The sequence below is a fragment of the Sus scrofa genome, chromosome 9 (assembly GCF_054392235.1).
Source record: "Sus scrofa isolate SSC_HxYL_T2T_F1_AM1 chromosome 9, Sscrofa_HxYL_maternal_Yorkshire_Landrace_v2.0, whole genome shotgun sequence".
NCBI lineage: Eukaryota > Metazoa > Chordata > Mammalia > Artiodactyla > Suidae > Sus > Sus scrofa.
Genome location: NC_139391.1, coordinates 134933216 through 134959648, shown reverse-complemented (window position 1 = coordinate 134959648; position 26433 = coordinate 134933216). Strand labels below are relative to the sequence as shown.

Here is a 26433-nt window from a genome sequence, read left to right as displayed (position 1 = left end):
TTTTTTTGGTAGGTTTTTGTTTGTTTGTTTGTTTGTTTGTTTTTGTCTTTTTGCCTTTTTGCCTTTTCCAGGGCCACTCCCGTGGCATATGGAGGTTCCCAGGCTAGGGGTCGAATCGGAGTTGTAGCTGCCAGCCTACACCAGAACCACAGCAACGCGGGATCCGAGCCGTGTCTGCAACCTACACCACAGCTCACGGCAACGCCGGATCCTGAACCCACTGAGCAAGGCCAGGGATTGAACCCGCAACCTCATGGTTCCTAGTCAGATTCATTAACCACTGAGCCATGACAGGAACTCTCATGATTTGTACTGGTTGTAACAGAAAGATCTTTTCTTAATGATGGGGTATGTGCAATTACGGAGCGTCACAGGGTCACTATTTGATGTGAAGGCAACGACAATAACTACCATCTTTTGGCTCTTTAAATATTTACAAAGTGCTTTCACATACCTTATCTAATCCTCTCAAAAAGCTTTTCAACAATTAAGGCAGATATGATTCCTGTTTTATAGATGAAGAAATGGAGGCTCTTGGGTGACACGCCCAAGGGAGCATGGAGTGAGGCTGTGTATAGCATGCGAACAATGCTGGGTGGCGACATGGAGCTGGATGTGTAGAATGATTAACCATAAATGGTGGTAGAGCATCTCCATTTTTACAGAGGAGAAATCTAAGGCTCTAAGAGACAGGGGGACTTCTGGTGGACAGAGGTAGCCAGAGCAGCCAGTATAGAAGGATGCAGTTGGCGAGGTTGGTTCGTCTGCCCTCCATGCAGCGCCCTCAGGAATGGTCATTAAGCACCGTACCATTTCTGCCAGCATCTCATGACCACTGCCATTACTGAACTTGGTGTGGTTGCTGATGAAGCCTGGACCTAGCTGGTTGGTTCCTGGCATATAGCATACACGCATTCTATAGGTATTGATTGAGAATCTGCTATGTGCCAGGTACCTTCAAGGAGGTGAGATGATAGAGCCCCGAACAACATGGATCAAGTCCTTGGCCTCATACGGCTTATGGTGCTCTGGCGGAGAGGAGGACAGAGAGACACAAAGAAACACAAAAGCGTGTAATACAGTGTAAGGTGGGGACAGTTTCCCTGAAGGGGTTGGGCGGGGTGAGGCTCTGCGTGGGCTTTTAAGTGGCATGTGTGTATGTGTGTGATGTGTGCACGTGTGTGGGGGATGGTTGGGGAGGCTTCCTGGGAAGGTGCCTTGAATGAGGAGGTGTGGACTAAGTGATTATCCAGAGGAAGAGTCGAGCTCCTAGGTCCTTGGAAAATGTTCGCATCATGATAAAGAAATAATGGCTCATGGATCTTGGCCCTGCTCTGCTCAAACCCCATTTGCCTTCCCATGGATGCCCTTCAAGTCCAAATGCCTCCAAGGGCCTTTCCAGCATGAGCCTCACTCTCCTCTCTTTTTTGGTCTTTTTTAGGGCCACACCCTCAGCATATGGATGTTCCCAGGCTAGGGGTCAAATTGGAGTGGTAGCTGCTGGCCTACATCACAGGCACAGCAATGTGGGATCTGCGCTGTGTCTGCGATCTACACCGCAGTTCACGGCAACGCCAGATCCCTGACTCACTGAGCAAGGCCCGGGATGGAACCCGCATCCTCATGGATCCTTGTTGGGTTTGCCACTGCTGAGCCACTGGAACTGCTCACTCTCCTCTTTATCTGTTCATCTCACTAACTCCTCCATCAGGCCGGTCCTCATCACCCCGCTTTAGCCTGACCGACGCTGCGCCATGAAGTCCGCTTTCATTGCTCCACTGGCCTCTCTTGTCTGGGCATTTTTGTTGTACTTGTAATCTGTACTTCACCGTTTTGCACGTGCTTTGTTTCTCTTTCATTCATGTTTGTTTCATTCTACCTGGGGCCTGGTAGATTGGAAGTGAGCTGTCTTAACTCCTTCTGGCGCCCCTATGGGCTCTCCCACACTGTGAAGTCCAGGGGTCTAGTAAATCCTTGATTATGTATTAATTGAAACGTTATTTTCTTCTGGGAAAGAACAGATTGCAGGTAGGCCTTGTGTGATAAATTGCAAGCAGAGTCACGTGCTCCTCTCGTCAGGAAGCGGTGTTTCTCTCCCCAGACCTTGATGGTGGGCTGACCTTGTGAAGTGTTTTGATGCACAGAAGGCGGTGGAAGTGACATCGTGCAAGTTCTGGGTCTAGAAGCCATGTTGCCTTTGATCTCAGACTGGAAATGTTTCCCACACTGGCCACACCAGGGCTAGACTGGTAGAAGACAGGAGGCCCCATGGAAAGGGGTCTTTGTCATCCCAGCAGTGGCCTCAGAGGTTGGCCAAGAAGGGCTGAGCCTGGTTCAGACCAGAAAGATCACCTCGCAGAGCCTGAGCCAGGCTGCCCAGCCACATAATCATGAACTGAATAACCTGCTGGTTTTAAGCCACTGGGTTTGGGGTAGACTGTTCTGCAGCACAGAGTAACCAGTACCTTCTGTGAGAATGCTCTGGTAGCAAGGCAAAGTGGTTCTAGAAATGACCCCTTGCACTCAAATGCTACATTCATGATGTACTTTAGAGCTTTTTCAGGTCCATCACCTTATTAAATACTTGCAGAACTTTTGGAGGAGACAGGTTGTTGACAGTGTACCTATTTTTCAGATCAGGAAACGAAGACTTGGAGAGCTTGCCTCAGACATGCAAGCTGGAAGCGGGTGTAGAACTAGCGCTTAATCCACTGTCGTGCAGAAGTCCCAGGACACGGGGTGGCCTTCCCTGTTGAGGGCAGGAGCCTGAGTTGGACGACCTCGGGGCCTCCCTCTGAGGCTGCTTGTTCTAATGAGCCCTGCTACCTTGGGCTCCTCTCACCTCCAAGCAGGAAGGTTGTATAACCAGAAACGCATAATGAGGCTTAGCAAGTCCTTGTTTTTTTCCAGTAGCTTGAGCCTCTGCTTTGCTGCTGGATCAGGCTGCTTGTGAAGGTTTCTAATTCGGGGTCTTAATTTTTGTAAAGCGTGAATTACAAGAAGTCAGAAGAATGATGCAAAGAGCATTTAATAATGCACATTCACAAAAGAAGTGGTGTAACTACATTAATTAGGCAAGTCTTGCGTAAAGATGCAATGTAATTATATATTTGAGACAGTTAATTAGGGAGCTACTTGGAAATTTCAGTGAATATTAAGGTAATTATACATAAATACTATAACCATTAAGACTGCACCCATAATGAAAGCAATAACTAATTACATAAATAACAGCATACTTATGTTTTTACATTACCAACACCTAACAATGCTTCCTCTCCCCCGCCTCCGTTCACCATGCAAATGACAGATCTTCCGTTTTTAACTCAGATATTCTTGTAAATGGTGGAGAACAATGACCTTTCCTCTTCTTTCCTCTGTTTTGATACATCTGGGCCTGCTGCAGGAGCTTCCTGTGAATGGATAGAAATGTGGGACATGAGGCCATTGGCCCTGCCTGACTCCATCCGAGTGGTCGTGGGTGGGGATAAACCAGAGCCCTGGCTGCAGTGGCTGGAGAGGAGTGAGCCAGGACCATGGACAGAGGCAAGGTGTGGCCTGAGAACTTGGATTCCAGTTGAGGCCCTGCTCTTTATCAGTGGAACCACTTCAGAGAAGTCACTTAGTACCTCTGAGCCTCAGTTGCCTCATTACATCGAATGGGGATGATAGTAATCCCTGCCTTTCAGGGCAGTGATGGAGAGAAAATATAAAACCGCCAAAGGCCGTCCTGTGTGATGAAGTTTGCCCTTGAAGATCCTGAACATTGACCTCTGTGCCCTCTGCTCCTTTAGCATGTCCTCTTTATCTTCAGGGCGTTTGGACACTCATCAAGCTGCCTGCACCACCCTCCCAATTAAGGGGGTACTTTCGTGAGAGAATCTTGAGCTCATTCACACTCAAGTGTGACTGACTGATGAATTAAAGTTTTGGGGTGTATTTGTATTTTAATAGGAAACAAAGTCTCCAGCTACTGCCCTGTAGAATGCCAAGTCAACAGGTAGTTAGTGGGATGTTTGGCTAGGAGGACTTCTGGGCATCCTGGTATCTCACCATGTGGGCATTTGCTGGACCACGTAAGAGGGGCCACATAGACTGGTGGGTAGAAGCATGCATTGAGGAGTCTGAGGTGCCAGGGTATGACATGTGGGTTCTGTCACCAGCAAATTACTTAGCCCCTCTGTAGTAATAAAAACACCAGTGCTTACTAACCAGTGACTATGTTGTAGGCACTGTTTTAAGGTGCAATTTAATGTGTGTGAATTAATTTACTTTTCATAACAGTCCCAGATGCTATAGTCGTTCTTATCTGATAGGTGAGAAAAGCGAGACACAGATGTTGAGTGACTTGTTCTGGGTCACTTGGCGGGAATGTGGAGGAGCCTGGACTTGATTCTCAATACTTGGCTCTACAGTTTGAATTCTTTGCCTCTATGATATGCTTTTTCCCTTCAAGTGCAAGATGGTGCCATTCGCTGTACCTAGTGCATGGGGCTGTTGTAAGTATTACGTGGGAGGGCCACAGGCAGCCAGCACGTTGTAAATATTCTAGCCTATCAAAGTTTGCCTCTTACCCCAAATGTGAACAAATGGTTACTCCTCTGATCCTTCTCTTGCTAAGCCAGAGTCTCTCCCATTATCCCCATTTCCCACTGTCTTTCACTATTTGCAGCTTTGGTCAGTTTTTCACCAGGTAGTCTTTTCTGCTTATGCAGGGTGTGGATATACGGGCTGAGTCTGATTCCAGCCGATCCAGCGGATGAATGTTACCTTCTCAAAGGCTTCAAAAGGGAAGCCACACCCCTGACCCCACGTTGTTCCCATTGCCTAAAGCCTGGCTGGCACCATCTCCTCCTGTCACCATCTGCTGATTGCTCAGAAACTGTATATCATTTTCTTTTCCTGGAGAAGCTTCATCATCTCACTTATCGACCAGATTTATATGTGAATTGTGTTTAACTTTTTAAAGAAAATCAAATCCTTCTCCCTTGGAGTGATAAGCAGCAGTAGCATTTGGTACACTCGGGCTGGTTCTTTAAGGAAGTATGAATGTAATGTCTAGAGTGGGAAAAGGCTCTTAAGGCAACTCTTGGTACCTCAGAGTGAAGCCTTCCTTAATTTGGCAGGGGTTGGAAAGCAGCCTGTTTTCATGATCCCACCCACGTCTCTTAACACAGTCAGCCCGTTGCCAGCCTTCCCATATATTTGTAGTCAGTCTTCTTATCCAGAGGAGAGGCATATTGAGAAAAATATTTCACAGTGTCTGAGGAAAGTTGTACTATGCAGCTATACTAATCAAACTTCACTCATAAGTGTAAATAAATCATTTATTTAGTATAATACATACTAGATGATCTCTAGACATTTAGGGAAAAATGTGTAAAGCACAAAAGAGAAGAACCCAATAGAGAGCTAATACCAGAGGAAACAGAAATAATTTAGACAACAGAAGAGGACTTAAATTATTTTTAATTGGTACACAATGGAATATTACTCACCCATTAAAAGAAATGAAATGCCAGCATTTTTTGCAACATGGATGGACCTAGAAACTATCATGCCAAGTGAAGTCAGCCATACAATGAGACACCAACATCAAATGCTTTCACTGACATGCATGTGGAATCTGAAAAAAGGACAGACGGAACTTCTTTGCAGAACAGATGCTGACTCATAGACATTGAAAAACTTACGGTTTCTGGAGGAGACAGGGGAGTGGGGAGATGTGCTTGGGCTGTGGGATGGAAATCCTGTGAAATCAGATTGTTATGATCATTATACAACTACAGATGTGATAAATTCATTTGAGTAATAAAAAAAAAAAAAAGAAGAGAGACAGGGAAGGTCAAATCAAGAGCTATAATCCCATGCAATTACAGTTGCAGGAAAGATACCAGAGAAATGAAGGAAAGGAAATAATCATATTTCCCAAAGTTCAGGAAAGATTTTTAAATAATTAAAAGAGCCCATTAGTTACCAAACAAATGATTAAAATAGATTCCCATCTAGCTGTCTGTTCATCAGATTTCAAGATATAGGGAAAAAGAGGAGATTCTTAAAGCATCTGGGCTAGATTACCAATTAAAGAAAAAGAATCAGACTTCCATATGATTCCAGCAGCACTGCTGCCAGAAGAGAATTGAGCAATACCTTTCAACCTTTAAGGGAAAATGATTTTGAACCTGGATTTCCAGTACCCACCGAACCATCGTGCAACTGTGAGGTACAAGGACGCCTTTCAGAGATGAAAGGATTCAGAAAGTTTATCTCCCTCCCACACACAAAACAAAACAAACAAAACAGGGCAAAACAAACCCAAACAAAACTCCTGAGCATGTAGTCCAACAGCATAAAAAAATAATTGAAGGGGAAAACAGAGTATTAGAAAACAGTATTAAAAAGAATACTCTTTATTTTATTTTATTTTATTTTCCCACTGTACAGCAAGGGGATCAAGTTATCCTTACATGTATACATTACAATTACATTTTTTCCCCCACCCTTTGTTCTGTTGCAACGTGAGTATCTAGACATAGTTCTCAATGCTATTCAGCAGGATCTCCTTGTAAATCTATTCTAAGTTGTGTCTGATAAGCCCAAGCTCCCGATCCCTCCCACTCCCTCCCCCTCCCATCAGGCAGCCACAAGTCTTTTCTCCAAGTCCATGATTTTCTTTTCTGATGAGATGTTCATTTGTGCTGGATATTAGATTCCAGTTATAAGTGATATCATATGGTATTTGTCTTTGTCTTTCTGGCTCATCTCACTCAGTATGAGAGTCTCTAGTTCCATCCATGTTGCTGCAAATGGCATGATGTCATTCTTTTTTATGGCTGAGTAGTATTCCATTGTGTATATATACCACATCTTCCGAATCCAATCATCTGTTGATGGACATTTGGGTTGTTTCCATGTCCTGGCTATTGTGAATAGTGCTGCAAGAACATGCGGGTGCATGTGTCTCTTTTAAGTTAATAGTCTCTGTTTTAAGGAGTTTCCATTGTGGCTCAGCAGTAACGAACCTGGCTGGTATCCATGGGAACCTGGGTTCGATCCCTGGCCTCACTCAATGGGTTTAGGATTTGGTGTCGATGTGAGCTGTGGTGTAGGCTGCAGACTCTGCTTGGATCCTTCATTGCTGTGACTATGGTGTAGGCTGCTAGCTGTAGCTCTGATTTGACCCCTAGCCTGGAAACTTTCAAATGCCTCAGGTGTGGCCCTAAAAAGCTAAAACAAACAAACAAAAAAGAACCCCGAAAAGAAGTGAATTCCATTCAATAAGTAGCGTAATTATGAGCTCTCAATATCTTATGAACCCTTTTCAAATGTTTACTTCTTTTCATTACAAGAAAAAGAAAAATTCAGAAGTTTTAGGAAAAACCAAAACCATACCAAAAATCATGGCCCAAAAAGTAGTCAGCTAAAACACAACATGATTTTGAGTAATGTTGTGGATAACTTTTGCTCATAGCACTTAGCATCCTTTAATATTTTGTATCATCTCCTTATTATATCTTACAAATGTCTTGTTTGTTTCTTGTTTTAGTTTTAGTTTTTATACCCCTCAATAGAAGTAAGCTCCATGAAGAATTTTGTTTATTGTAGTCACTTCTATTTCCTGCACCTAGAAAAGTGCACACAGCAGGCACTCATTATTTGTTAAATCATTGAATGGATTAAGAAAATACCAACCCTTTGATCCTGACTTTTGGTGTATTTTTCTTCAGATTTCATAGGTTGAGCGACAGAGGGTCATTGTCTTTTGAGTTCAGTCATATTATTTGGTTCTGTAGTGAATAATATTTATATAAACTTAATATTATAAATAATGCTTATTTTTCAAGAATAAATTATTTTATTGAAGTATAAGCTATATTCGAAATCAAAGGGTACAGCTTCATGAATATTACTGGGGAGATCAAGAAACAAAACATTACCGGAATCCTAAGATTGTCCCAATTATGCTCTCAGTTTGATGCAGTTATCAATCTTTTCTTCTATTTTCTTAAACATAATAATCATAGTTATTTCAAAGCTCTTATCTGGTAACTCCAATATTTGGATTTCCTTTGTTTATTTTATTTTTTATTTTTATTTTATTTTTTAGAGTAGTTTTAGGTTCACTGCTAAATTGAGTGGAAAGAGCTGAGTTCCCATATACCCTCCCCCCCAAACACCCACAGGCTTCACCACCATCAACATTTGGCACCAGAGTGGAATGTTTTAACCTTTTTTTTTTTTTGCTTTTTAGGGCCACACCTGCGGCATATGGAGGTACCCAGGCTAGGGGTCCATTCGGAGCTACAGCTGCTGGCCTACACCACAGCCACAGCAATGCCAGATCCAAGCCACATCTGTGACCTACACCACAGCTCACGGCAACGCCAGATCCTTAACCCACTGAGTGAGGCCAGGGATGGAACCCACAGCTTCATCGTTCCTAGTCGGATTCTTTTCCAATGCGCCACAGGGGAACTCACTGTTTCACTTTTAATGAACCAGCACTGACATGTCATCATCCCCAAAAGTCCGTAGCTTGCATTAGAACTTATTCTTGGTGTTGTTCATTTTGTGGGTTTTGACCAATGTGCAATGACATGTATTAGCCATTATAGTTTCATGCAGAAGAGTTTCACTGCTCGCCTGTTCATTCCTCCCTCTCTACAAGCCCCTGGCAGTCTTTTGCTGCTTCTATAGTTTTTTGCTTTTCCCAGAATTTCATGTAGTTGGAATCACACAATATATAGCCTTTTTAGACTGGCTTCTTTCACTTAGTAATATTCATTGAAGTTTCCTCTACAGCTTTTCATGCCTTGATAGCTCATTTCACTTTAGCCCTGAATAATATTCCGTTTTCTGGATGTACTATGGTATTTACCCATTCATTTCCTGAAGGACATCCTAATTGCTTCCAAGTTTGGGCAATTATGAATAAATCTCCTGTTAACATCTGTGTGTAGGCTTTTCCGGGGGCCTAGGTTTTCAGCTCCTTTGGGTAAACACCGGGAGTGTGATTGCTAGAGCCTATGGCAGAAGCATGTTTAGTTTTCTAAGAAACCATCAAACCTGTCTTGCAAAGTGGGCTGTACCAGTTTGCGTCGCCATGGGCGTGAATGAGAGTTGCTATTGCTTTACGGCCTTGCCAGCATTTGGGGGTGTTAGTGTTTTGGATTTTAGCCATTCTAAGGTGTATAGAGCTAACTCACCATTGCTTTAGCTTGCATTTCCCCGTTGACAGAGCATCTTTTCACATGTTTATCTGTCATCTGTACATTTTCTTTGGTGAAGTGTTTGTTAAGGTCTTTGGCTCATCTTTTAATCAGGTTGTTTGCTTTTTATTTTTGACTTTTAAGAGTTCTTTGTATATTTTAGATAACAGTTACTGATCAGATGTGTCTCTTGCAAATATTTTTTCCCAGTCTGTGGCTTGTCTTCTCATTCTCTCTCTTTCTTTCTCTCATTCTCTCTCTCTCTCTCTCTTTTTTTTTTTTGTCTTTTGAGGGCTGCACCTGCGGCATATGGAGGTTCCCAGGCTAGGCATCTAATCAGAGCTGTAGCCGCTGGCCTATGCCAGAGCCACAGCAACACGGGATCTGAGCCTCATCGTATCTATACCACAGCTCAAGGCAATGCCGGATCCTTAACCCACTGAGTGAGGCCAGGGATCGAACTGCATGCAACCTCATAGTTCCTAGTCGGATTTGTTTCTTCTGTGCCGTGATGGGAACTCCCTTCCTTCCTTCCTTCCTTCCTTCCTTCCTTCCTTCCTTCCCTCCCTCCCTCCCTCCTTCCTTCCTTCCTTCCTTCCTTCCTTTCTTTCTTTCTTTCTTTCTTTCTTTCTTTCTTTCTTTCTTTCTTTCTTTCTTTCTTTCTTTCTTTTTCTTTCTTCAGCATACAGTGTCTTGGTGTAGGATCTCAGTTCCCAGACCAGGGATTGAACCTGGACTGCAGCAGTCAAAGCACCTAACCACTAGGCCACGAGGGAACTCCCTGTCTTCTCATTCTCTTGATGGATCTGTTTTTATTGTTTGTTTTCTTCCGTTTTTGGTCATTTAGCCCCGTCTGTTATTATACCAAGTGTTTTTTTCTTTTTGGCCACACCCATAACATGTAGAAGTTCCTGGGTCAGGGATTGAACCCATGTCACAGCAGTGACAACACCAGACCTCCAGACCTTAACCTGATGCACCACCAGGGAACTCCTATACCAAATATTTTTAATTGAATTATAGATGTATAGATGTTGTGAAATAAAAATTAAATAGGTGATCTGTGACTCTGGATGATATATTCTTTCAGGATGGCAAGCAGGGCACTTGAATCCAGACTAGGATTAAGTTTATTCAAAGCTGGGCTTTAGTTTTGGGAAAGACTGGTCTATTTTGGTCTGTCTTATATCTATAGAATTGGTCTACTGGGGCATGGCTGGGATGGTTTGCCAGGAATCCTCTATCTTTTTTCTTTTTTTGTCTTTTTTTTTTAGGGCCACACCTATAGCATATGGAAATTCCCAGGCTAGGGATCAAATCAGAACTGCATCTACCAGCCTATATCACAACCATAGGAACGTGGGATCCGAGCCGAAACTACAACCCATACCACATACAGCTCATAGCAGCGCCGGATCCTTAACCCACTGAGCGTGGTCAGGGATCGAGCCTACATCCTCATGGATACTAGTCGGGTTGGTTACTACCTAGCCACCATGGGAACTCCAGGAATCCTCTATTTTGATGGTTGCCAGTTTTCATTCTTCTGGCCATGAGAGGTTGCCTAAATTCTGTGTAGCCTCTCAGGCTTGGGCTGGTACTTTCTGTTCTGTTTCTCTGACACACTGCTTCTTGGGCTCTTATCTGCAGCTTTAAGAAGTGGCAAATGCCTTGAGGCTGCAAGCTACATGCAGAGCTGACTTCCTTCTGTACTTACTTCTCTTTGATATATTGGCCTTCCCAAATCTTTCTGCCTTGGCAGCTTTCCAGTGCCTTCAAATGCTTTTTTTTTCTTTTTAATAAATGTTTTATTCTGATTTTTTTTTTTTTTTTTGCTTTATATGGCTGCATTTGTGGCATATGGAAGTTCCCAGGCTAGGGGTTGAATCAGAGTTACAGCTGCCAGCCTACACCATGACCACAGCAACATGGCATCCAAGCCTCATCTTCGACCTACACCACAGCTCACGGCAAGCCGGATCCTTAACCCACTGAGTGAGGCCAGGGATCGAACCTGGATCCTCATGGATATTATTAGTTGGATTCGTTTCTGTTCCACAATGGGAACTCCCTGAAATAATTTTAAACTTGTCATAAGGTTGCGAAAACAGTGTACAGAGTTTCTTTCCATAGGTCTCTAAACCAGCTTCCGCTAATGTAACCTCTTACGTTACTATGGCACACTTGCTAGAATGGAAAAGTCAACACTGCACACTGCTATTAACAAAATTTCAGATTTTATTTTAATTTCATCAATTTTTCTACTAATGTTCTTAAGAAAAAAATCACCGGATTCAATCTAGGATATCAAATTGCATTTAGCAAATGTACTTTTAAAACCCGACTCTTTAGTTATCCTTGACGGGAGGGCTGATCTGTTATAAGCTAATATGATATAGTTACCCTATTTACTGGTTTATAATTTTTTGCAATCAACCTGTAGATAATTCACAGAAGGCTTAATATTGTGTGTGTTGTTACAAAGGTGACCAGTAGAACAACAACAACTCTGGGAATAGTGGTGAGGTAAGAGGTTTTATTAGAGGAGTTCCCGCTATGGTGCAACAGGATCATTGGCCTCTTGGGAATGCTGGAATGCAGGTTCAATCCCCTGCCCAGCATAGCGGGTTAAGGATCCGGCGCTGCCGAAGCTGCTGCTTGGGTTCCCACTGCAGCTCAGATCTGATCCCTGGCCTGGAACTCCATATGCTGTGATGTGGCCAAAAAAAAAAAAAAAAAAAAAGAGGTTGTATGAGAGAGTTTAATTTTAACATTTTCGATAGAGGAGAGTCAGTTGATACCATCAAGTTCATAAGTCATGACATACAAGTATAAGAATCATGATGAAAATGATTAGAAAAACAGAAAATAGAATTGCTATCTCTGAGCAAAGAAATAGAATGTTGTGAGGGCATAAGAATTTTGTTTTCTTTTATTTAAGCTGACTTGCTCAACCTTTTAAAAAAACCATTCAAAGTGGAATCTATGCATACCGACAGCATAAAGTCTATTTCACAGTTTAAGTGGGTGGGAAAAGATTGGACAATACAGAACGTATGTTATGATATTGTTTACATGAGAACTCTCTGTACATACGTATGTAGAGAGTATGATTTTATAAATATATAGGTGCTCTTGTGCTTCTTTCCTTCTCATGAAAAGGACATGTTCAGGTTAGCTCGCCAGTCCCAGAGGATGAGAGACACATGGGCAGAGCTGACCTAGAAACTTCTTACAGGAAATTTGATTGGAATAGGAATTACCTAGTGTCCTTTGCTATGGGTAGTGGAGGTCGAGAATGACAAATGCAGTCATTATAAATTTCTCATAACTAACCATAAATATAAACAACAGAATAATATCTTCAAGTGCTAAGTTATAATAGGCATTAACCCAGATGCCATAGCCAAAAAAACCCACTAATATTTAAGATTCAAGATGATACATAGACCTTTTCACGAATACAAAAACCAAGAGAATTAACCCTTAAAGACTTTTCCAGAATAAATTAATAAAGGATGTACTTCAAAAGAAGAAAAGTGATCCCAGGGAAGGGAGGTGGTTGCCAAAGAGGTGGTGAAAAATGAAAGTAATATCTGTTGGTAGTAAGATTAATTGTTGTAAAACCTTTTTTTTTCTTTCTATTTAACAAAAGGCGCAACAAGAAAAATTGAGGTTATCAATTCTCAGGAAATAAACAGTTTTTTATTTTGGAGGAGATGAGAGACATTTTACAGCTTTAGAATTAGAAAATATATAGTTATGTATGAATATTGAAATGCACAGGTAATTAGGATAATAAAAAGTTTAGCTTTCAAATCAACAGAAAAAAAAAATAAAGGAGAAAGAAGAGCTTTATCAGTTCTGTTGTGGGTAGGAAATGGGAAAGAAACAAAGGCAAATATAACTTAATCCCAGCTGTCAAGTCCCCCAGCATAGTCACAGGTGTGGAGATAGAATATGGACATCTTTGGGGTGCTGGATTCCACCTGCCCAGGAGCATAGATGCAAAGGGGAGAATGGGATTGGCATGTTCTGGGGGGTCAAGGCAGCTAGAATGAGGAGGAGGGGTGGGAGCAGCTCAGAGAGGGCTAGTCAACCACACCAAAGACACGCATCACCTCTTCATAGGGCTTGAGGATGTATATAAATAGTCTCAAAGTCGCCGAGCATGAGAATCAACTGGGGAGCTCATGAACATGTACAGTTCCGGGCCCTGGAGATTCTGATTCAGTGGTTCTGAGACTGACATTTTCTAAAGCATCCCAGATGATTTCACTGATGGCTCCAGGGATCACCCCATGGCCTGTACACCTCTCCCGATGAACACAACTCAGAGGGTACGACGACAAGCACCCTCCATCCAGCTCTTCTTCATCATCTTCTCGGTTGTTTTTGTTTGCCTTGTAGGTGATTGGTTTTGGAAAGTGCCTGTGATCTCATTCTGGCCCAGGAGACACAGAGGAAGTCTTCCAAAGTGTCTTCTCTGCAAGTTGTCCTGGCTTTTGAAAGAAAAACTGTCCGAATATGGCAGCTGTCTTTCTGTCATCTTGAGGATGATGCCAACATCAAGGATGGCAGAAGAGAGCTGTAAAGAACATGGGACTCGGCACAATTAAGATGCTGAATCTACCCATCCTGAGCTCACCCTGTCTTCGGATGTGCTCTTTTGAGAAATACAAAACCCCCTCTATTGAAGGCATTTAGAGTTGATATGCCTGCAACTTGCAGCTGAAGTATTCCTTACAGATGTAGCCAGAACAGCCTCCAGCTCTGCTAAGGGCATCCGCAGTTCTTCTGGCTAGAGTGAAAAGGCTGTGGCTCCTTGCTTCTCTCTTCCTCTATAGAACAGTAAATCCTATTGGGCAGGTTTGCGAAAGGATGAAATGAGATAATGTCTTTAAGGCCCTCAGCACGGTGTTTGGCACAGATTAAGTGCTTAATAAGTGCTCTTTGAATTGAATGAATGAGTCGAATGGGTGGTAGAATTTGTTGAAGGGCTGTGAGAAAAAGGAAGTACCACCACCACAAGCCAGTCTTCCTTCTTAGGGTCTCTTTCTCAAATCAGGATTGAAGATGACTTTGGTTTTCTTTGGCAACTCTCCTTTTGTCCTCATTACTCTTTTCTAACAAATTTTCTGTTAACTTGGGAAAGGCTGAGTATCTATTTTTTAAAAATTTACACACTGTTATGAACCATATGCAGGTCTTGTGGATGATTCTCCCCCTACCCCTCTGCTCGTAGCCTGTTCCATTGATCACCCCCAGGACTGACCTGTAGAGGGTAACATGTTACCACTGGGATGATCTGGGGGAGCTGGGGGGGGTAGGATGAATTTAGGCCACATGATACTTGGGCTCATTGTCAAGGTGCTTATGTGATAAGCCGATAAACAGCCTTCCCTGCCCCAGGGAAGAGGTTCTCCAGATTTCTGATACTTCGTGGACTTAACAATAGTTGCAGCAGGCAGAACTCAACTTGAGGTCAATGCTAAGGGTCATCAGACGCTTAGGGGGATTGTAGATTGGCATATAGTATCCAAAGAGCAGAAGGAGACTCTCCCAGGTAACTCAGTCTCTCTCACTCTCTCTCTCTTTTTTTTCTTTTTAGGGCCACACCCACAACATATGGAAGTTCCCAGGCAGGGGGTTGAATCAGAGCTACGGCTGCAAGCCTACATCTCAGCCACAGCAACTCGGGATCTGAGCCACGTCTGTGACCTACACCACAGCTCATGGCAATGCCAGATCCATAACCCACTGATTAAGGCCAGGAGTGGAATTGGCATCCTCATGGATCCTAGTCGGGTTCATAAACCACTGAGCCACAAAGGAAACTCCCAGTCTCTTCTTTTATTTTTTTTATTTATTTTATTTTTTTATTACTTAAATGAATTTATCACATCTGTAGTTGTATAATGATCATAACAATCTGATTTCACAGGATTCCCATCCCACAGCCCAAGCACATCCCCCCACCCCCCAAACTGTCTCCTCTGGAGACCATAAGTTTTTCCATGTCTGTGAGTCAGTATCTGTTCTGCAAAGAAGTTCCGTCTGTCCTTTTTTCAGATTCCACCTGTAAGTGGAATATGATGTTGGTGTCTCATTGTATGGCTGACTTCACTTAGCATGATAATTTCTAGGTCCATCCATGTTGCTAAAAATGCCGGTATTTTGTTCCTTTTAAGGGCTGAGCAATATTCCATTGTGTATATATATGTACCCCATCTTCTTGATCCACTCCTCTGTCGATGGACATTTATGTTGTTTCCATGTCTCGGCTATTGCAAATAGTGCTGCAATGAACATCGGAGTGCATGTGTCTTTGCGAGTCGTGGTTTTCTCTGGATAGATGCCCAGGAGTGGGATTGCTGGATCAAATGGTAGTTCTATGTTTAGTTTTCTGAGGAATCTCCATACTGCTTTCCACAGTGGTTGCACCAATTTACAATCCCACCAACAGTGTACTAGGGTTCCATTTTCTCCACACTCTCTCCAGCACTTATTGTTTGTAGATTTTTGGATGATGGCCATTCTGGCTGGTGTAAGGTGGTACCTCATCGTGGTTTTGATTTGCATTTCTCCAATGATGAGTGACACTGAACATCTTTTCATGTGTTTCTCGGCCATGTGTATGTCTTTTTTGGAGAACTGTCTGTTTAGATCTTCTGCCCATTTTTGGATGGGGTTGTTTGTTTTTTTGGTATGGAGCTACAGAAGTTGTTTATAAATTTTGGAGATTAATCCCTTGTCAGTCGATTCATTTGCAAAGATTTTCTCCCATTCTGTGGGTTGTCTTTTTGTGTTGTTTAGGGTTTCCTTTGCTGTGCAGAAACTTTGAAGTTTGATTAGGTCCCATTTGTTTATTTTTCTTTTTATTGTCAATACTCTGAGAGGTGGATCTGAGAAGATGTTGCTGTCGTTTATGTCAGAGAGTGTTTGGCCTATGTTTTCCTCTAGGAGTTTGATAGTGCCTGGTCTCATATCTAGGTCTTTAATCCATTTGGAGTTTATTTTTGTGTATGGCGTTAGGGAGTGTTCTAATTTCATTCTTTTCCATGCGGCTGTCCAGTTTTCCCAGCACCACTTATTGAACAAGCTGTCCTTTCTCCATTGTATAGTCTTGCTTCCTTTGTCATAGATGAGTTGGCTGTAGGTGCGTGGACCCAGTCTCTTCTTATTTGAACTCAAATGTGTGAAACCTGAAAACTTTCTCAAACACAAAAACACAGACCACATGGGAACAAAATGGTCCCGTATTTTGGTATTTCAAAAATAATGAGAAAAAAAGGCCTTTTGTCCCTTAGAGTAAAGTTGCTGAAAGTTAGTGTGCTACTGGACCTGGCAGTGATGATCAAACTTGACAGGGCCACGGAACGTGGCATTATTAGCATGTCTCTCTCCAGAGACAGAGGGTCTCCTCATGGGAATACAACCATTTATGTTGCTTATTAGACTGTGGTTGTGTTGAGGGCTATGGCTCTCTACCCGCCCTTCCCCAAATCCTCACCCGCCTCCTGGCTGACCTCTGGGTGGTCTGAGTACTCTCCTGGGTCCCCACAGGTTTGAGAACCCACAGCTTGGGAGGTGTGGATTGAGAACTCCAGGAAACGCTACCGGATGGCATTGTTGCTTCAGGCTGCCCAGTCAAAACCTCGGTCCTGGAGTCTGTTCCCTTTTGGGAAGCTTGGGGATAGTTAGGACTCAGAAAGTGTTTCTCCTTTGTGCACCCCTTGCATCTCTAGGATCCTGTGAGAGTGGAAGACAAATCAGGGATCAGTTTTACAGCTTTGCAGTCAGAACTGGCCTTGTTCTGCTCTTTTCCTCATATTCATGTGCAGCTAGATGGGCATGTGCTATTTTGATCTGGATGCAAATAGAGCATTCTCCTTTACCAACAAAAGAGCAAGTGGGGGTCCTGGGAAATTGGACGGTCACTTCTGGGACACATGTAGCTGATTGTGTGTGTGTTGTGTGTGTGTGAGAGAGAGCGAGTGCAAGAGCAAGAGAGAGAGAGAGAGAGAGCAAGCTGCCTCTGAGAGTGAGAAATCAGATTTCCCAAAAGTGAACACCTGGAAAATCCTGTGCCGTATTGGCTGTGGCTTCTTAAGAATGACATAATGGAGCTGGAGAAGACCCAGGAAGGGACAACTGAATTAATTAAAGACTTGGAATGGTTTTTAAAAACACTTTTATTTTCCGATTATAAAAAAAAATATGTATTGTTATAGAAAATTTGGAAAATATTCAAGGCAAAAGAAAACAAAATGAAGTATTATCCTATCACCCAGAGATAACAATGTTTAATGTTTTGTTGTATTTTCTTTCTTTTTCCTATGTACACATACACATACACACAAACACACATAATGCAACTTATGTATGTATGCCTTTATATATATATGTGTATGTATTTTTTAGTATTCCATTTGGCATGTGTTTTGGTTCTTATTTGATATGTTTTTGGTTGTTAAATATTTTGGAAACATTTTCACTGCTGTTTAATATAGCAATTGATGGGTCCTCACAATTCTATCTGATTACTCCTACATTGTTTAGATTTAGTTTATTTTTAGATTATATTTTAATTGCATTTTTACTGTTATAATTAATACTGCAATGAAAATGTTTTCTACCCACATCTTCATGGGCATCTCGGATTATTTCCTTAAGATCATTTTTTTTTAGAAGTAGAATTATGGGACCACACGTTTTAAATATTTTTAAGATTTTTGCCAAATTTCGGTGGAGACATATGAAATAAGAATTTAGAAGTGGAGGACTTGTCAGCACAAGTTAAATGCCAAATGGGAGACATAGATGAAGTCCATAACAGCACAAAGGGTTTCAGTTGGTTAAATAGAGGTTTTCTAACTGAATGCTGAAGTTTTGCAAATACACAGCTAGTTTTGTAATTCAATTTGGGGCCAATGCAAAGTAGGCATAATTTGCTGGGCAAAGGTAATGGGAGTAAGGGGAACGAAGTTCTTTTTTCTAAAGAAATTAGATAAAATAGTCACAGAAACCAAAGGAAACTCACCATCCTACAAACACAGGCTCTGTGAAGCCACGCTGCTGGGAGATGCTTCTGCAGTTCCTGGCTGATTGTGGGCAGGGAAACAGAAGGTGACTGTTGATCTGAGTTTAGTTCAGTTGAGCTTGACTGTCAGGTCTCCCTATGGCTAATATTAAGTCTCTATTGCTTGCAGCCTCCCTATCCTTAACATGTTTATCCTCACTGCCATCCTGTGGTATAGCCGTCAGTAACACAAACACACCTGGGTGATTAAAGAGACTTAGATAACAGCAACAACAACAACAAGCTAAGCCTGGGCTGGTCCCAGTACTCAAATGGGCACAGGCAAATACAGTTCTGGATCTCTGATCCAGGTCAACACTCATGGCACTGACAAGGTGCGCAAAGTATGAACTGTTAGGTACTCATGCTATCTATTTAAAAATCAGTCAATCAATTTAATTTACCTGAATTTTCAGTTTCAGGGCCCCAGAATGACTGCACTGGGGGAAACATGAGCAGCGTGAAGGCAGAAATGGATGCAGGGAGATCGAAAGGTACAAACTTCCAATTATGAAATAAATCAAGTCTTGAGGCTATATTGTGCAGTATAGTGACTATAGTGAATAAGCCTTCCTTGTATATTTGGAAATTTTGCTAAGAGAGTAGATCTTAAAAGTTTACATCCCAAGAAAAAAATTGTAAATATGTGTGGAAATGAGGTTTACCCTGGCAATCATTTCAAAAAAAAGTGTGAGAGGGCTGCCCTCAGGCCCTTGTAAGTTGACACTGTTGGGGCTCCTGAAGGAAATAAAGAATGTCCTCTGTTGGAGTTCCTGTTGTGGTGCAGTGGGAAACAAATCCGACTAGCGAACCACAAGGTTGCGGGTTCGATCCCTGGCCTTCCTCAGTGGGTTAAGGATCCAGCGTTGCCGTGAGCTGTGGTGCAGGTTGCAGACGCAGTTCGGATCCTGCATTGCTGTGCCTATGTAGGCTGGCAGCTGTAGGTCAGATCCTGCCAGTGCGGCCCTAAAAAGAAAAAAAAAAAAATCCTCTGTCAGACTGTGGAGTTTATTATGTTTATTGTCTGTCTCCACCTGCTCTAATGTGACTTCATCGGGATACAGACCTTTGTTTATTACCCCCAGCGTCTTGAGTAATACCTGCCACAGAGCTCCACAGAGCTGGTGTTCAGTATTTGGTGTTCAGTATTTGTTGAATGTCTTTTTTTTTTTTCTCCTATGGCTGCACCAGCAGCATTTGGAAGTTCCCAGGCTAGGGGTTGAATCGGAGCTGCAGCTGCAGGCCTAGGCCACAGCCCACAGCAACGCTGGATCTGAGCCACTTCTGTGACCTACACGCAGTTGGTGGCAACACCAGATCCTTAACCCACTGACCATGGCCAGGGATCAAACCTGCATTCTCACAGACCCTATGTTGGGTTTTTAACTCTCCAAGCCACAATGGGAACGCCTGCTGAATATCTTTTGAACACTTTGGTAGGCTTCTCCAATAAGTCTCACTCATTTATACTTGTAAAAAGACACTTATGTCTCACTGAAAATGTGCCTGGCACTGGTTCAGCCCTAAGCCTATATGAACTTGAACTTGTTTAATCAATCCTTTTTTTTTTTTTTTTTTTTTTTGTCTTTTTGCTATTTCTTGGGCCGCTTCCGCGGCATATGGAGGTTCCCAGGTTAGGGGTCCAATCGGAGCTGTAGCCACAGGCCTACGCCAGAGCTACAGCAACGCGGGATCCAAGCCGCGTCTGTGACCTACACCACAGCTCACACAACGCCGGATCATTAACCCACTGAGCAAGGGCAGGGACCGAACCCGCAACCTCATGGTTCCTAGTCGGATTCGTTAACCACTGCGCCACGACAGGAACTCCTAATCAACCCTTTGATGTAGGTACTGGTCTTCTCATTCTAATTTGAGAGGTGGGGAGACTCGGGCAAAGAGGGGAAAGTAACTTACCTAAGCCCACCCAGCCAGTCACTGCTGGAACGGCGATTCTAACCCAGGCCTCCTCTTCCTGCGTCACCTCTTCACTCTCATTCCATTTTCCTTCTCAGGGATTTGGGTCCCAGGTCTCTGATCAGCATTATAGCCACTCTATGGCTGTGAAATGGAGTTAAATGAACTGGCAAAGTCCTTTCTGAATCTTCCTACTCAGGAAGTTGCCTTTAAAGTTTATTTCAGCCCAACTGAATTATTAGCATCTCTCGGTGTTGAGCTTTTATTATGAGCCTGGCCTAATATTAGCTTTCATCTTGAAGATAAAAAGGAAAAAAAGGAAGCATTTTTTTTTTTTTTGTAACTTGTAGAAAGCAGAGTAAAGGATGGAAAGAGATGGTATGGATGTTTAGAGGTTAGTGCTGTTGCTTTCATATGTTGGACAAGGGAAAAGGAGATGGAAAGGCATTCTGGGCAGAAGGAACAGCATAAGCGAAGATGTGGAGGGTCTATTTTTATTTGCTCTCCAAACTCTTCCTCTGGTGCCAGTAGATCTCCCATTGCATCCCAGTGCGCCTGCCTTTCAGCAGTCTCAGGATGAAGTCTAGCACGTTGGTTGAGAGACTTTTAACTGTTGCTTCCATTTCTGTCTTGGGCGCGTTGATGAATTATACCAAGCCTTGGTTTCTTCATCTATAACACAGAAGCTAATAGCATCTACCTCAGTTGCTGGCTGCAAGGATCAAAACTGGTCCCATATCTGAAGTTCCTTGCTTCACCTGACACCGTGACTGCCCAGTAACCTTGCTGCTGTTACTCACAAGCTGGTTGTCTGACTGCTGGTGTGTGACCATGGTAATACATTCCTGGGGCTCAGGAGTTAGAATCCTTTCACGTGCATGAACTCTTTGAGAGCTCACAAGCGCATGCCCGAACTGGCCTGGGAAGATCAGTCTTGGAGAGGGAAGCCAGTCTAGAAGTTGTGGCTGAGTGGGCTCTTAGGACGAGGCTTGTAGGATGCACAGGCAGGTGGCGTCATTTCCAGGACCAGTTGGTGGGACCCGTGAGTGCCACACCAACCCCTCCGGGAGGCACAGCCCACCTCTTGCAGTCCTGGGAGCTGGGGTGACGGCTTGGAACTACTGGCTCTCGATAGGGGTCTGCACCTGCTCGGGCAGCAGGGGATGGGAGTGCCCATGGCCAAGACGGGAGAAGGGGGCAGGGGGATTCTTAAGATGTTTTCTGGGAGAAGCAAGTTACAGAGCATTTTCAGAAATCATGCTCTGGAGAAGATTGGCATAAACGAGTGTATTGTATTTTCTTAGAAACCATGAAAGCTTTAATTACCTAAACTCTAATTAAGCTTGTCTCTTGCAGCAAACACAGAATATTAGCTTATTTTGTATTTGGCTCAACTTTTTTTGTTTTCATATATTGGGTGATCTTCTATATAAGTCTTGGTTAAACTCAGTGGAGATCCTTTGGGAGTGTTTTCAAGCCAATGAAGATTTTACTGAGCACCTAAGTGCCAGCACAGCTTCGTAGTGAAGAGCAGAGATCCTAAGAGTTGTGCTCTCTGGGTCCATTCCTGGCTCTGCCACTTACTAGTCGAGTGACCCTGGACCGCTTATGCAGCCATCTTCTGCCTCCATTTCCCCGTCTGTAAAATAGGTATCATAATGGTTCCTGTCTCATAAGGTTGTGACGAGAATCAATGAGCCAGTGTGAGCAGAGGGTGGAGAAGAGTGCCTGCCCGCAGTAAATACGTTGTGTAGGTCGCTGCTGTTATGCACGGGACACTTGGCCAGGAGCTGGGGACAGAGCTGCACCGGTCCAGGGGAGAAGCTAGGGAGCTAGTGCTTACTCAGCAATAGGGCGATGCGAGGTCTCCAAAGGGCAGGCAGGGTGTTCTGGGAGTTGTATAGACTGTTACAGCCTTCTGTTGTGTCAGAGTTGTTGTTTCTCTGTAAGTGCTCTGGAGGTTTTCATTTGCCTATTTTATTAACGTAGATGGATTTGCTTAGCATCTTGGGTCCCCAAGGTCTTGACTTTCAAAGGTCCCTCATCCATTCCCGTGACCCACGTAAGACCGTCTCTAGGATAACGCCGTGATCACATCTGCCTCCTTCTGGTCCATGACTGCCCCAGGAGCCGCTGTCCTCAGGTCCATGGACTCAGCCTGGGGTGGCCTGCTTTCAGGAACTCCCTGTGTCTGGACTCGGAGCCTGTCCGGGGCAGAGGCCTCAGCCCTGGTCTTTAGCAATGGAGCTGTTCTCCGCGTCCACCTGTGACCCATGATGTTTTGATTCTTGGACCTGGGTGGCTCTGTGGCCATTTCCTGGGCCCATGGTGGTGGTTGGCAACTCTGCCTGTGGTTACCTGGGCTGTTGTGGGCAACAGGACAAGGATGGGCAGAAAGCAGGGCCAGGACCCAGGGGCTCCCTCTCATGCTTCTCCTCTGTGGACAGCTCACCTGGGGCGACCGTTTAACACGAAGATGCCTTGGTCTCAGACTCCGGGGGCTTCAGGGATACACATATTTAAATAAGCTTCCTTGGGCATTCCCTTTGTGGCTCAGCAGTAACAAACTAGTATCCACGAGGTCTTGGGTTCAAACCCTGACCTCAGTCAGTGGATTAAGGATCCAGCATTGCTGTGAGCTTGTGGTCGCAGACATGGCTCGGATCTGGTCTTGCTGTGGCTGTGGTGTAGGCTGGTGACTGCAGCTCCGATTCGATCCCTAGCCTGGGAACCTCCATATGCCACAGGTGTGGCCCTAAAAACACATGGCACGTGCACACACACACACACACACGGTTCTCAGGCGAGTCTCGGGAGACCACTGCCCACAGCTGAGCCCTGGTGCCTGCATGTGGTCCTTGCTGGAGATGAATGCCTTTTCTTGCTCGTTCCTGAGAGCCGCACACCTGCTGAATCTCCCTCCTGCCACGATTTTCCAGAGTCTCTCAGCCCAGTGCACAGTCCTGCTGGCTTCTGGGCCTTTCTAGATGCACTGGAAAGTGGGGAGAGGGGGAAGGGAAAGGATGTTGGATGACTGGCAGATCGGGGATGGGTCTGTGGGTCGTAGAGTTTTGCAAACTCTTGGAGCTGGAAAACACCCGAGAGACAGACTCGTCCACACTTTTCCTTCTGTGGGTGGAAGAGCTCACCTGCAGCAGTCAGGGGATGCGGCTAGTAGGGGGCTGGTCAGGGCTAGAAGGCAGGTCTGTGGCTCCTTGTCAGCCAGAGGGATCCTCCCACCAGGGCCACCCGTGGTCTGGTTTATTTAACTGGCACCGAAGAACGTGCCACCCGGTTACGGCTGTTGGGCTTGCACTTGGGATTATTGTGCCCACCTTCGGGCCTTCCACCCCAAGGCTGGCTCCTCCTGAGGGGACGAGTGAGTCAGGGAGGGGGCGAGCCAGCCGGGATTTAGGCCGGAGTCCCAAACAGCCAGGCAGGCTCTGGCGTACCGCCTGCCCCTCCTCTGGGGCTCCCGGGGCTGGTGCGAGGGGTGCAGCACGGCCCTTCACACTCTGCTAAGCCGCTCTGTGGTCGTGGTTACTATCTGTGGCCGTTCCTGTTCCTCCCGCAGTCACACACGTGATAACCTCCGACAGAGAAGGACTCGCAGCTCCAGGACGGAGAAGGCGTTTTCTTCTCTGGTCTTGGCGGCCGCTGTTACTCTTGCCAAAGACAAAGCTTCCATGAGCATGTTCATTACAGAGCAGGCTTTGGCCGTGAATGGCAGTGGATTGCCCTCTACAGTGTGTCCGTGTGCATGCATGCGTGTGTGTGTGTGTGTGTGTGTGTGTGTGTACGTGCGCACGAGCATGCTCAGGGCTGTGTGTGTGTGAGACTTGCTCCCAGATGACTGACAGATGGTAAATTATTTTAAAAGCTTCCCCCCTTTTGTGTAGACCCTACACCTCCAGCTTGTTTTATGCCAAGGTACCAGGCTGGATCGGAGAGAGATCAAGTTTGAGAACTGGAATCTGTTCAAAGAGAGCCACTTGTGCAGAGGGGAGGGGTGCAGCCAGGCGGCAGATGGGGATGCACTTCTAGATGTTTGCTGACGGCTCCCAACATTCGTTGGAATAGGGAGGTGAGGCTTTCTGCTACGCTTGGAGCAACGTGGAGAGTTAAAGGAAACTTTACGGGTTCTTTCTTTACATGTCACTCTAGAGCTTCCTGATGTCATCACAGCTCCAGTTGTAAAACAGGTCCAGGCACACAGAGTCCCATGGAGACTTCACACCTCTTTCTAGCATCATGCTTGGGATTAGAGCTGAAGATGTCAGTTGGTCCAGCACCCTGAGCAAAGAGGACGCCAGATACCCAAGATAAGCAGCCTCAACCTAGTTCCTAAAGACGTCCAATCCTGGTGAATTCTGCGGTTTAGTTTTGATGAATCAGAGCTTTATTACTTGCAAGTGACAGAAACCCAACTCATGGCAGCTTAACCATAAAAAGAGATGCAGTATATCTCCCATGCATGGAAGGACGCTGGGTAGCCCACAGAATTGCAGGCAGAGCAGCAGGGCCTGGCCTCGGGGATAGTAACTCAGCGTCACCCCATCGCTCTCAGGATGGGTATGAAGCTGGCTAGCCTTAGCTGCTTGTGGTTTTGGCTCTTTTCTGGCTGCAGCCTGGCTTCCTCCATGCAGCTCAGAAGATGGTGGCCCACAGTCCCAGGTTCATATCTGTATAGTTTTCAATCCAAGGGAGAGAGCAACCCTTACCTCTAGTTTGGATAATTCTTGGAAGGATTCTGATTGGTCACTGTGTGCAGGGGGATGGGGGCCTTGGGCTGGGCTGCCAGGCTATGTGCCTACCCTTTTTCAGTTGAGGATGAGGTTAAGGTTTGGGCACTGACGGTGATTCAGTCCCACCAGGTCACATAGGAGTGGGAGAAGTCCCCCCACCTCACACACAAAAGAATATAGGTTTTTGTTTTGTTTGTTGTTGTTTTTTGTCTTTTTAGGGCTGTGCTTGTGGCAGATGCAGACTTCCAGGCTAAGGGTCGAATCAGATCTACAGCCACCAGCCTATACTGCAGCTCACGGGCAATGCCGGATCCTTAACCCACTGAGCGAGGCCAGGGATCAAACCTGCGTTCTCCTAGACACGAGTCGGGTTCATTAACCACTGAGCCACAATGGGAACTCCAAAAGAAGGGTTTTTGATCAGCAAAACCAAAGCTACCGTATTATACTATAATTTATTTTGCAGTTAGGAGACTAGCAAAAAAATGGGAGTCCAAGTTCTCTTCTCTGGGGTGACCGAGATGCTGTGTTGTCATCTTCATGTTTAGGACCCAAAGAGGTCCAGGTACTGGCACAACTGATACAATGAACAAGTGCAGTAAAATGATAGGCTTATACTTGATAAAAGGATCAATGTTAATTTCATTCAAAAACATGTATTTCAAGTCACAATTAAGTACAAGGCTCCAGCCTAGTGCTGCCTCTATATCCCAGGATAGACAGAATGGTTCATTTTCTTTGAGAATCATCATATACTGGGAACATTAAATATGTGGTACAGTAATGCCAGGAACTATTTTATAAACATAGAAAGAAAAGTGCCAAGTCTGCTGGAATTTCAGAGAAAGGAGTGGTCTTATCATTTCCATTAGGGACTCATTGTGTAGTATGGGGGAATTTTATTTGGCTACTGGAAGGATATCTGACCACTGTGGCTTAAACAACTTTAGAGGTTTGTTTCATGTAGGCAGCATGACAGCTCCAACAAAGTCTTCCTGCTTTTTGCTCTGATATCCTCAGCAAGAGTTTCCATCCTCAAGATCACTTTATAGCTGCTAGAGCTCCGGCTACCTCATCTGTATTCCAAGAAGTGGGAAGAAGAAGGGGGGAGGACAGAAGGGACTCTTTAAGCTAAGTCAACTCCTTTTAAGCAGTTTTTGCACTTGTCTAGTATGTCACCCTTGCTTTCACCTTCTTTTTTCCCCTTCATTGCTCCCAAATGCCATAGTAACCCCTTTTGCATAGTCTGTCCCATGGGGATATGGCACCCCATCTCCACTGTTGCTCTCTGGATCCTAACATCCATTAGCCTTTATTGCCAGAAGGGCTCCCTGGACTCCACAGTTCTGGGTGGGAGAGGCACTAAGTCTTCATTGCAAAGTATGCCACCCACCTTCTCTCTCGGCAGATGATAAGACACACTCAGTGTCAGGATAGGGTGACAGGTTCAGGTAGTGGTAGTGATCAGTAAACTGGGTTG

At 44.5% G+C, this 26433-nt stretch overlaps 1 protein-coding gene across 6 annotated transcripts in view; it reads left to right on the top strand.

The window, feature by feature from the left end:
- Positions 1 to 26433, top strand: part of RPS6KC1 (ribosomal protein S6 kinase C1) — a 375187-nt gene that overhangs the window by 266716 nt on the left and 82038 nt on the right. For 4 of the 6 annotated variants that reach the window (XR_014816532.1, XR_014816537.1, XR_014816534.1 and 1 more), the window contains one exon: positions 18708 to 18785. The exons of the other annotated variants lie outside the window; for them this stretch is intronic. The gene's annotated coding sequence lies outside the window, so the exon portion shown is untranslated. The remainder of the gene's footprint in view (positions 1 to 18707; positions 18786 to 26433) is intronic. 6 annotated transcript variants of the gene reach the window in all.